Source organism: Tupaia chinensis, unplaced genomic scaffold (genome assembly GCF_000334495.1).
Source record: "Tupaia chinensis unplaced genomic scaffold, TupChi_1.0 Scaffold000199_1, whole genome shotgun sequence".
Taxonomy (NCBI): Eukaryota; Metazoa; Chordata; class Mammalia; order Scandentia; family Tupaiidae; genus Tupaia; species Tupaia belangeri.
The window spans coordinates 1,337,364-1,348,341 of record NW_006159674.1 but is presented as its reverse complement, the minus strand read 5'-3'; positions in this window follow the sequence as shown (position 1 = coordinate 1,348,341).

Sequence of the window (10,978 nt, the reverse complement as noted above, 5' to 3'; positions counted from 1 at the left end):
TTGTTTTTTTTTTAGAGATTTTTTGCTATAGGGGGCATGCACTCGCCAGAAAAACAAAGAGACAGAGAGACAGGAAGCGAGAAATCACCACCCAGGGTGGATGGCCATGCCAAAATCCCTTCTCCTCCATTCTCCTCTCAGGATCTTGGGCATACATGCACATGTGCCCAGCATGAGTTTAAGCCAACGGGCCTGGGACTTGAACTGCGGTCAACTACATGGGAGTCCAGCGACATAGCCATTACGCTAACTGTTTGTTTCACAATTAATAATTCTTTTAGAAAAATGAAAGAAGAAAGAAAAGAAAATCACACCAGACATGTGTGCATGTGTGCCCAAAATTTTGAGAGGAAAAGGAATTGCAGCCTAGCTATCTCTTGGGGAGGACTTCTCACTTTCTGTGTCTCTGTCTCTCTCCAGCAAACACACATGCCCTATGGAAAAGAAAAAGCATAAAAATTTTAAAAATAATAAAAGATAAGGGACATAGGAGCCAGCAACAATAGTGCAATAGTAATGCAAACCTTGGTTCTGCTGGACCCATGTGGGACAGTCCCAGGTTCATGTCTGGAGCTCTCCTTGTACAATTTTAGTGTGCACGCTGCACATGACAATGATCTGGGCTGGCCGAGGTTGTGGGTGGGTCATAGCATGAAGATCCTATTGGAGATGCCTATTTCTCTCTTTTTCCCTCCCTCCCTCTCTCTTGTATCTTTCATGGAAGAAATTAAACTTAAAAACAAAAAAGGTCTTGGGACCAGCAGTTAGCGTAATGGCTATGTTGCTGGACTCCCACGTAGTCGACCGCGGTTCGCGTCCCGGATCCGGTGGCTTAAAACTCATGCCAGGCGCATGTGCATGAGTGCCCAAGATCCCGAGAGGAGAATGGAGGAGAAGGGATTGCGGTGTGGCTATCCCCCCTGGGGGGGTGATTTCTTGCTTTCTGTCTCTCTGTCTCTGTCTGTCTGGAGAGTGCATGCACCCTATAACAAAAACCTCTAAAAAAAAAAAGGTCTAAAATTAAAGAATAAAAAAAGATATACACAGCAAATACTAGCCTAAAGAAAGCTTGGGTGGGACCAGCAGGTGGCATGGTGGTTAAGGTGCTGGACACTCCTATATGGCTGACCAGGGCTCGAGTCCTGAATCTGGTGGCTTGCTTTCTCACTTCCTCTCTCGCTCTCACTCTCACCCTCTTTCTCTCTCTGGTCAAATTTAAATAAATAAATAAATAAATAAATAAATAGATGAATAAATAAAATAAATAATTATTTTTTAAAAAAAGAAAGAAAGCTTGATATTACTCTCAGCAAGGCAACAGTGGACCAAGACATAGGGAAGCTAACCCATCTCCTCAAGTGACCAAAGAAACAAGGATATAAAAATTGAACAGACATGATCGAATCATCATATATAAACACTGCATTTAATAAGAGAATTTGTCTTCAAGTACAAATGGAACATTTATCATAATTTCCATATGTTAAGTCAAAGCAAGCTTCAACAAATTTCAAAGAATTGAAATTACTCAGGTTATGTTTTCTGGCCATGGAAAAACTAAGCTGGAAATTAGAAACAAAAATATAACTAAAAACAAAACCCAATTACCTAGAAATGAATAATACATTTCTCTATCTACCCCATAGGTAAATGGGGGGGGGGAACAGAAATTAGAAAATACTTTTTACTCTTTCTCTAATAGCTCTGCTTTGGGACCAGCAGGTGACATGGTGGTTAAGGACATGGTCAACCGTGGTTCAAGTCCTGGACCTGACGGCTTGCTTTTTCACTTTCCCTCCCTCTCTCTCTCTCTCTCTCTTTCTCTCTCTGTCTGTCTCTCTCTGTCTCTGGAAATACTTTTAAAAATAATAAAGTTAAAACTTTTTAAAAAACCCTTAAAAAAAAAAGAGTCCCCACAGCCAAGGGAGTCAGACCCTACATGGGGTTTCAAATCATGGCGCTGGTGGCTTGAAAAACAAGCTGCTACTATGCACAAGCGCCCCAAATTCTGAAAGGACGGAGAAACAGAAGAAAAGGCATTGCAGTGTTATCAAGGGCTACTGATGGTCGCAGTGGATGCTCCAGTCATCAGACTCTTGTGCAGGACTGAGCTACAACTCAGGAGTAAGCTCTCACAGGCTGTTTTAATATTTTAGACTGTTTATCTCATTCTGTGCAGCGGAAAGCCCTGCCCTCTTTAAACCAAATTTTAAATACTGCTGTTTCCTGGGCAGTAGGGTGGGCGGGGTCCTGCTCAGAGACTGACTTGTCTACTCTGAAATCCTTCTCCAGCTTAGAGCAATCCTCCAAGGAGACCTCCAGGCCCTCCCAGCCTGCTTCTGAGCAGCCGGACTACTGCTACTACCCCAGAATACTGACCTTGTAGACCCAAGCACGGCTGGGTGGTCAGCTCCGCCGGCTGCATTCCCGTGACAGAGCTCACCGTTTCCTGTGTTCTGCTCCGTGAAGCCATTGCCTCCTTGCCGTCTCTCCCTACTGTCTCTCTCTCCTTCACTGTCACATAAGCTCAGGCTCCCACCCCCTCACCTTTCCCCTTCTTTTATCCTGGATTTTCCTTCCCTCTTCGCTGATGTCCAGCTCTGCAGAGCTCATTTCCTGTGTACCTGCCTGGCATCTGGATCAAGCCCACCACCTGGGTTTCCCTATCTACTCGGAGGCAGAGGCACATGGCCCGGGAGCCATCATCTCTGCTGCTTTGGGCTCTCAGCCAAAGCTGGAAACAGAAAGTTGGAAGTGGGAAGCAGGAAATGGGAGGCAGGAAGCAACCATTTGTGCTGTTTCCGGAATTCTTCTTCTGAGGCCTAGGGCCTGGAGGCAGGGCAAGGGTTCAGGAAACTTCTGCCTAGTCATGGCCAGTGGGATAGGAATACAGAGAATTCTGCCTCTGGGGTTAAACTGTAAAGAATATGCAGGGAAATTTTTGATCAGGATGTTAATTTCAAATATTAGAGAAATAGCGATGAAAGACAAAGTATTGGGGAGACATAGTAAAAATGTTCATAAGGATTATTCGAAGGAACTACTTACGGGATAGATTAAGATTTATGCACATCAAAGAAAAAGTCTGCTTAACTTTGAGAAAGTTTCTTTCCATTCAGAGTTAAATGTATCCTACTTTCCTGGTGAGTTGCTTGGGTCGCATGGTCTAAGAGCCAACTAGACAGACACTGGCTGTAGTAAAATGGAGCGGCCATCCCCTGTGGACATTCTATCAAGTATATCACTTGTGTTTCTTCCTCTCCATAGTTAAGATGTCATGGAAAAATTGTGTAAATTAAAATTTCCCAAGTCAAAAAAAAAAAAAAGGAAAATAACCCTGTATATAAAGAGATCGTCTCTATAATTAAAATCTCCCCATAACTCTAAGAAAAGACTAAGCCAAAAAACGAGGCACAAATGGAATATTCAGAATATTCACGAGATTTAAGGAAGAAATAACACAAACCTCACACATACTGTCCCCAAACCTCACACATACTGTCCCCAAGAATAAAGGAGTGCTTCTCAACTCTTTCCTTTTTAAATAATTATTTTATTTAACTGTACTTATTTAATTTGACCAGAGAGAGAGAGAGAAAGCAAGCTGCCAGGTCTGGGACTCGAACCATGGTCAGCCATGTGGGAGTCTAGCACCCTTAACCACCACATCACCTGCTGGCCCCCCCCCCCGAATGTTTTTTATAGGCCAACAGAACCTGAGGTTTCAAACTTGATGAATATAATTAAGAAAGGAAACTAAGAACCAATTCTCTTTTGTACTGTGAACAATACAAAAGTCCTCAACAAAATATTACTAAATAGAATCCAGTTATTTGCAGAAAGAAAAATATATCTCTATCGTGCCCCATACCAATTCAAGACCCAACAGAATCCATGAGCATAGTAAGTGGCTGTTCTTTTATACCACTTTGTTTGGGGTGGACCCACATGGCCATTCTGTAATAGAGAAAACCAGAGCAAGATATCAACTTTACGGAATTGTTTTATAAAATCAATAAATCCCAATTAAAATCTCAGCAGTGAAGGGGCCAGCAGGTGGTGTGGTGGTTAAGGCACTGGACTCTCACATGGCCAACTATGGTTTCAGTCCTGGACTCAGCAGCTTGAAAACCACTGGGTACTTGTGCGTACATGCCCCAAATCCTATGAGGCGGATAGAGAAGGGCCATTATCTAGAGGGCCAACTCTCACTTCCCCTCTCTGTCTTCTCTGGTGAGTGCACATGCCCTATGGCAAAAACTTAAAAACAAACAAAAAACCCCTCAGCAATAGATATGGAAACGCTGATTCTAAAATAAACATGAATTACAAGGGGCCTGAATAGTCAGAACAATATTGAAAAATAACAAAGTTGGAAGACCTGCACATCCTCATTTCAAAAGTCACCACGAAGTTACAGTAATCAAAGCAGCATGATACCAGCCTAGCCATGTAGACTGATTAGAAAAGAATTGGGAGTCTAGAAATAAACATCTGTGGGCAGTTGATTTTCAACATAGGAACCAAGACCATGCAAAGGAAATGAATCATCTTTTCAGCAAATTGTACAGGCCTTATCTTTTAGGAGGACTTGTTTACAAGGTTTGCCATCGGCTGACATCGAGGGGCCTGGCTTTCGGAACATTCCTGAAGTGACAGGGTTCTGTCTGCTATGCTAGTCTGGCCAGACTTTTTAATAAACAATGTGGGGGCTGGCAGGTGGCATGGTGGTTAAGTGTGCTGGACTCCCTTAACTGCGGTTTGAATCCCAAACCAGGGTGCCTGCTTTTTCACTTTCCTTCTCTCTCTCTCTCTCTCTCACTTTGTCCCTCTGTGGTCAAATTAAGATACATAAATGAATGAATAAGTAAATAAAGTTACATAAAATAATTCTTTAAAAAATAAATCATGTGAACACTTGCTTTATTTCTGGGAGATTAGAATTTGGACAAAGGGGCCTATGTGATTAGCCCCAGTAACAACTTTGGACAAGTGTACTCTATGTGGCCTCTTCAGGGACACAGGCAGCCTGAATGTCAAATCCTCCATACTCTGCCTAATCTCTTTTCTCCTTACTGACCCAGCTATACATACTTGCTGTGTCTCTGTGTAAATCTTAGCTGTGAGTATAACCATGCTGAGTCCTATGAATCAGTCTGCTGACACACCGAATGTATGAGTGGCCGTGGAACAGCCAGAACAAGAGTATCAAAAGTGCTAACATGGGACCAGCAGTTAGCGTAATGGCTATGTCGCTGAACTCCCGTGTAGTCAATTGCGGTTCGAGTCCCAGACCCAGTGGCTTAAAACTCACACCAGGCACATGTGCATGCGTGCCCAAGATCCCAAGATGAGAATGGAGAAGGGATTGTGGCATGGCCATCCCTCCTGGGAGGTGAGTTCTCGCTGTCTCTCTGTCTCTGTCTTTCTGGCTAGCACACGTGCCCTATAGCAAAAACCTCTCCCGCACCCCCCAAAAAAGTGCTAACACAAATGGTGTCACAACTGTTCCCCACAATTTGTACAATGGGCTTCTACCAGGATGGCTTCATGGTGCAGAACTGGGTGTTGTGCGTAGGGAGGTGGTCTCACATGGCTGACTAGGTTGAGTCTTTGCCCTGGTGGCTTAAAAAACCACTCTGGGCACATGTGCATATGCATGCCCAGAATTCTGATGGAATGGAGAAATGAAGGAAAGAGATTGCAGTGTAGCCACACCCCACTGGGGGATGCTTTCTCTCACAAACACATGTACCTTCTAGCAATTAAAAAAATGTTTACATAAACATTTTATATATAACTCAAATAATGCTCTTTTGCACTGAAGAAATCTTTTTTTCCCTTCAAGTAAATTATATGGAAAAATCACCACTTAGATCTTATATATGTACCAATCCACTATAATAAAAGCAACTTCTTCATGAGGTCGGAAAGGCATCTCCTTCTACCACAGTAGGACCTGAGAGAGGGCTGAAATAAGTTTTAAAAGAAATGTGTCTTATTATACAAAATGCTCCCAAATACTTCTACGTGAATTTTCTTATTAATTCAGTTCATTTACAATTTAAAACCAGTCTTACATGTATGACAGAATAACGGGAGCAGCAATTCAAATATGACAAATATGAATAAGTGGTGTAACATCTATTAGACTGTTACCAAGACACCACTACTTTACAGACTATTTCTACAACCAAAATGATCAGTTGTCCACAAATTTTTGCTAAAAAAATAAGTACTACTGAACCAACTCCTGGTGAAAGCATATTGATTACAGTTTATGAAGTGCTTACATGGCCTGCCTGTAGCCTCGTGGTTAAGAAAGCCAGATCGTACATGGCTGACCACAGTTTGCATCCTGGCCCCAGTGACTTGAGAAACATGCCGGGCATGTATGCTCAAAATCCCAACAGCATAGAGAAATGGAGAAGTGGTTAGAGTGGCTACACGCCATTGGGGGAATGCTTTCTCATTTTGTCTCTCTCTGGAGTGCACAAACCCCCTGGCAATTAAAAAAAAAGGGGGGGGCCAACAGGTGGTGTGGTGGTTAAGGCGCTGGACTTAACCACGTGGTCGACTGAGGTTTGGATCCTGGACCTGGCAGCTTGCTCTCTCACTTTCCCCCTTTCTCTCTCTCTCGCTCTGTACCTCTCTGATCAAATTAAGATGAAATAAATGAATGAATAAATAAAGTTAAATAAAATAATTCTTTAAAAAAATAAAGAAAAAAGTTATAGACATTACTTAATACCAAAAAAAGTATAAGTTACTAGTTCACTATATAGCAATTTTCGTAAGTGAAATTAGATGGATCGGGACCAGCAGGTGGCGTGGTGGTTAAGGTGCTGGACACTCCCACATGGCCGACCAGGGTTCAAGTCCTGAATCTGGTGGCTTGCTTTCTTACTTCCTTTCTCTCTCAGTCTCACCCTCTGTCTCTCTCTGGTCAAACTAAAAATAATAATAATAATAATAAATGAATTCATAAATAAAATAAAATAAATAATTAAAAAAAAATTAGATGGGTCAATCCACTGCCTTTTTCATACAACACAACTAGTGTGGTTTTTAAGGTGTTGGAATCCCACATGGCCAACTGCGGTTCTAGTCTCGTACCTGGAGGCTTCTCACTTTCCCTCTCTTTCTCTGGTGAGCACGCATGTCCTGTAGCAAATTTAAAAATAATGATGATTGGGACCAGCAGTTAGCATAATGGCTATGTCGCTGGACTCCCACGTAGTCAACTGCGGTTCGAGTCCCGGACCCAGTGGCTTAAAACTCACGCTGGGCGTGTGTGTGTATGTGCCCAAGATCCCGAGAGGAGAATGAAGAAGGGACTGCGGCATGGCCATCCCCCCTGGGGGGGGGATTTCTCGCTTTCTGTCTCTATGTCTCTGTCTGTCTGGTGAGCGCACATGCCCTATAGCAAAAACCTCTAAAGAAAATAATGATGATAAATAAAGTAAACAATTCTTTTTAAAAAGGGAGTACTTTGACAAATAATCTGCATTACATTCTATGGCTATTTGATTGAGATTAAGCCTCTACTTTAAAAAAATTTTTAAGGGGGACCAGCAGATGGCATAAAGGTTATGTCGCTGGACTCCTACATAGCCAACCACAGTTCAAGTCCTGGTCCCGGCAGCTTAAAACTCATGCTGGGCACATGTGCATGAGTGCCCAAGATCCCAGGAGAATGGAGAAGGGATTGCGGCATGGCCATCCCTTTCTGTCTCTCTGTTTTTCTTTCTCTGGTGGGTGCATGTGCCCTATAGCAAAAATCTCTAAGGAAAAATAAAACACTTTGTAAAAGTCGTACTTAGGGGGCTCACAGGTGGCATGGTGGTTAGGAATACTGGACTCCCACATGGCCAATCACAGTTTGAGTCCTAGGTCTGGTGGCTTGCTTTCTCACTTTCTCTCTCGCTCTATCCCTCTCTGGTCAAATTAAAATAAATAAATAAAGTTAAATACAATATATTTTTTTTAAAAGTCATACTATACAGTTAATAGAGTAACCAAACTCAATTTTTTAAACTCATGTTAGGACAGCTCATTGGTCGGTGGCTAAGGTGACTGCATGCCACATGGCTGACCACAGACACTGTGGCTTGAGAAACACACTGGGTACATGTGCAAAGTAAAGGGAACGAGAGATGGAGAAGGGAGCAGAGTGACCACACCCTCTGAGTGCTTTCTTGCTTTTCTCCTGTCTCCCCCTGGGAAGTGCACACCCTTCTGGCAAAACTAAACAAACACATACCTCATGTTATTGTGTTGTTATGTGAATAATCACTGTAAAGATTTAAGTAAAAAGATAAGCAGTACTTTTTTTTTTTAAGAATTTTTAAATTTAATTTATTCATTCATTTATTTTAATTTGACCAGAGATAGACACAGACAGTGAGGGAAAAGTGAGAAAGCAAGCCACCAGGTCCAGGACTTGGTCGGCCATGTGGGAGTGTCCAGCACCTTAACCACCACACCACCTGCTGGTCCCCAATAAGCAGTACTTTTGACAATTTGAATATAATGAATCTCTATGTATATGGCTAGAGAAGCTCTATGTATATGGCCATGGTTAAACATTAATCACATCCTCAATGGCTGGTCCTGATTCAAGTAAGTTATAGAACTAATGATTCTACTGCAGAATTCAAAGTTTAAAACCTCATCAATGAGGGGTTAGCAGGAACCATGATGGTTAAGGTGCTGGATGAACTCCCACATGGCCGATGGCAATTTGAATCCTAGACCTGGTGGCTTGTTTTCTCACTCCCCTCATCTCTATTTCTGGTCAAACTGAATGATAATAAATAAAATTAAGTAATTATTAAAAAAAAAAAAAAAAAACACCTCATCCACAAGACTGGTCTTTGAGTCAAGTTTAGGTTGACTACCAGTAAATAGACATGACATAAATAGCTTCTTCCTGACCAAGGATCTGTTAGTCCAAAAAAATCAATATCCTTAATTGTGGGAGAGAAGCATCCTGGGAAATGCAAATGACTGTATCATGTCAAAGACAGAACACTGTGGGCCAGCAGGTGGCATGAAGGGTAAAGCGCCAGATCCAACATGGCAGATAGACTGGTTCAAGTCCCAGACATGGCAGCTTGAAAATCAAATTAGGCTTGTGCATGTGCATGCCCAAAATCCTGAGGAGACTGGAGGATGACTGCAGTGTGGCCATGCCCCCATGGGAGGTGATTTCTCACTTTCCTTTTCTCTCTGGTGAGTGCACGTATCCATTAGCATAAATACTAAATTTTTTTTTAAAAATCCATCTCCTGTAAAATAAGCAAAATGCAAAAAATACAATGTGGTACTTTTATCATTTGTCCCTCAGAGTAACTCTTTGGAATATTAACTTTTTAGGGTTACCCTGTGCTCTGTGTTTCTGTGTGTCACCTAATACCTTCTCATCCTTTGAAATTGGTATGCAGTTTTAAAATTTCTGTATCAGAGTTTAAGGTGAAGAATATGATACAGGGAAATAAATAAAAAATGAATAGTTCCGCATGGTTTATATAGGCATGCATATAAAGCTTGTACTTCAGGAATCATACACTTCTGAGATTGTTGGGGACAGTGGAGAGGTTGTCCTTCCAACTTCCACCACTGATTTATTGTCTGTGATAGCTACAAGTGTCTGGGATTCATTTTTTTAAAAAATATTTATTTATTGTGAACCAGCAGTTAGCGTAATGGTTATGTCGCTGGACTCCCATGTAGTCGACCGCGGTTCACGTCCCAGACCCGGTGGCTTAAAACTCAAGCCGGGCTCGTGTGTGTGCATGCCCAAGATCCTGAGAGGAGGATGGAGGAGAAGGGAATGTGGCGTGACCATCCCCCCTGGGGGGTGATTTCTCGTTTTCTGTCTCTATGTCTCTCTCTGTCTGGCAAGCGCACGTGCCCTATAGTGAAAAACCTCTCCCCCCCCCAAAAAAAAAACTTATTCATTTTATTTCATTTATTAGGTCTTTAGATTAATGCTTACACTATAAAAGGCACCCCCACTTCAATTTAGGGTTTCTCTTTTAAAATAATTATTTTATTTTATTATTATTATTTTTAGTTTGCTATACAGTATGCATTTTCACCAGAGGAAGAGAGAAAGCAAGCCGCCAGGTCCGGTACTCAAACTGCAGTCAGCCATGTGGGAGTCCAGTGCCTTAACTACCACGCCACTTGATACCCTTTGAATTTAGTTTTAAAAGGCAACTAGTCTTCTTGTTAGAAGTAAGCAAAAATAGTATACCCAAAATAGTGATATGATTGATCATTAGCTATCACTGAACTTGAGATTTTTAGTTAATTATGAGAAATTGTGCTCACTCTTCAGGAGGAGTCTGATTATAAAATTCACATGTAAGTAAAGGCAAACAAGAGTTAGGCAAGTTTCAAAAACTTTAATAAAGAAAAAAAAGACACTTCCAAAAATAAATGCCACACGAACGAAAGTTAGGGGGAAAAAAGTGAAAGATATGCAAGAAACAAAACTATCAAATTCTTAAACCTAATGATGTTGACTGTTCAAATTCAGGGCAAATGCCATTTATGATAATAATATAGCGAGTAGTATTTTTCAAGATATGGCTGTTTCAATACATCACTTAATATAGTTACTTTTTAAAGCCTATATTTTCTTAAACATCCATTTCATAATTCATTGAATTATTTTACATTTATTTGTAAAAACATGTATTTTCTAACAGGCTATTTTTGTGCTTTAATAGTAATGAACCATGATAAATTATTCAAGTAATTTAAATGCTTTGCTAATGACTACACCCATCAAAGATTCTTGCATACTTCTACAGCTACTGCAATTATCAGAAGTGCTACAACTGTTCTTAAAAATGACATTCACTCAAGTTTGATAAGCATGCTAAAATATTAAAGAGATGTAGGTTTCCCCAGTTAAAACATTAGAACTTCCTAGTTTCTTTAGTATGATAAAGATAACTTGCTTCTT